A 1382-nucleotide genomic window follows, 5' to 3' on the forward strand; every position below is an offset into this window, starting at 1 on the left:
GTGAGACTGCGGGTAGAGGCGAGTGATAGACCGCGCGCAAGCGACTGATAGACCGGACCGACTCACATCCGTCCCGACTATCCACCGTGTCCAAACATATAGTCTAGGCCGTGTATAGAGCTTATTCACCACACGTCATCATGACGTCACGACCCCTCATGTCCCGTGCGACGCCATTTTGGGGCTACAGCGCCTACAGCGAGTTTCCAAGCGTTGAAATGGCCGACAAACGTTAGGTAAACTGTCCTTTGTCCTATTACACGAAGAGTTTACCACCACTCATACCTCTCGTTACTGGAACAAAATAAAATCTGTTGGGATTGACCCGTTTTTGTTGAGTTTTGATCAGTCTGATCGAGACGGCGTCTACCGCCAGCGGAGTCCATTGACGCGACTTAGCTTCGTATTTGGTACTGGGCCGAAGTTTTTACACACAACATCGGTTCAAACCCACTAAGAGTCTGGAAGCGTTGCATCAGGATGTGTAGAGAGTGTTGTGGGACATGCAGTTGCGTGGTGACAAGTACGTTGTAGTCGGGATACGCAAAAGGTCGCTATTTTGGAACAGCCCCGGACTGTGTCTGGATAATAACAAACAAATGCGGGGCCATCGGCCGCCGGCCGCCATCCTCAGTCCGCACTGCCGCGACTGTGGCTGGACAAGGTGAGTGTTACAAGTTGCCACTGCCCTGTTCTACATGGACATTTACCACAGAGTAAAGGGACAGGTAGCTTCAACAGATTTAACGTGTCCATGGCTATCCACGTTGACATCTACAGGGGGCGATCTACAGGCCCCTACGCCAGGGTAAAACACACCGATTTCTGATCAGCAAAAAAAAGATAAAAGCCGATCTTGAGAACATGAGACGTGGACATGGAGCCAGAACAACCCTAAGGACAATGTTACTAACAAGAAGAGTGTTCAAAACGTAGATTGTGGCCCAAAATGTGCAACTATCGCCAAGAGTTTGCATAGCGTACCATAGCGATAGGCACCATGCTGCACCCCCTAATGGCGGACAATGCTCGCTGCATAAACTACTTTTTAAAAATTCAAGATTTATGATCCAAGGTGGCGGACAGCTTAGATATTCATTACGTCATTCTATGACGTCACCGGTGTTGCTCTGGGCAACATAAATCTTAGTAGACCCTATATATTCTATCATAAACACGTTAAGTTGTATAATATTGAGTTTTAAGAGAATTAACCATCTAGACGATTTTGGGCAATAAAATCATTAAAAATGTCATAATGACGTCATATTACGTCATAACGATATGAAAATTGTTGTAATGATTAATTTTTACTAGCACACCTTCCTCTAAAAATTTGGTGGTCATACAATATACCGTTCTTGAGCTCTGAGGGGGGGGGG

Source organism: Branchiostoma belcheri, unplaced genomic scaffold, assembly GCF_001625305.1.
Source record: "Branchiostoma belcheri isolate BF01 breed outbred unplaced genomic scaffold, Haploidv18h27 scaffold473, whole genome shotgun sequence".
Classification (NCBI taxonomy): domain Eukaryota; kingdom Metazoa; phylum Chordata; class Leptocardii; order Amphioxiformes; family Branchiostomatidae; genus Branchiostoma; species Branchiostoma belcheri.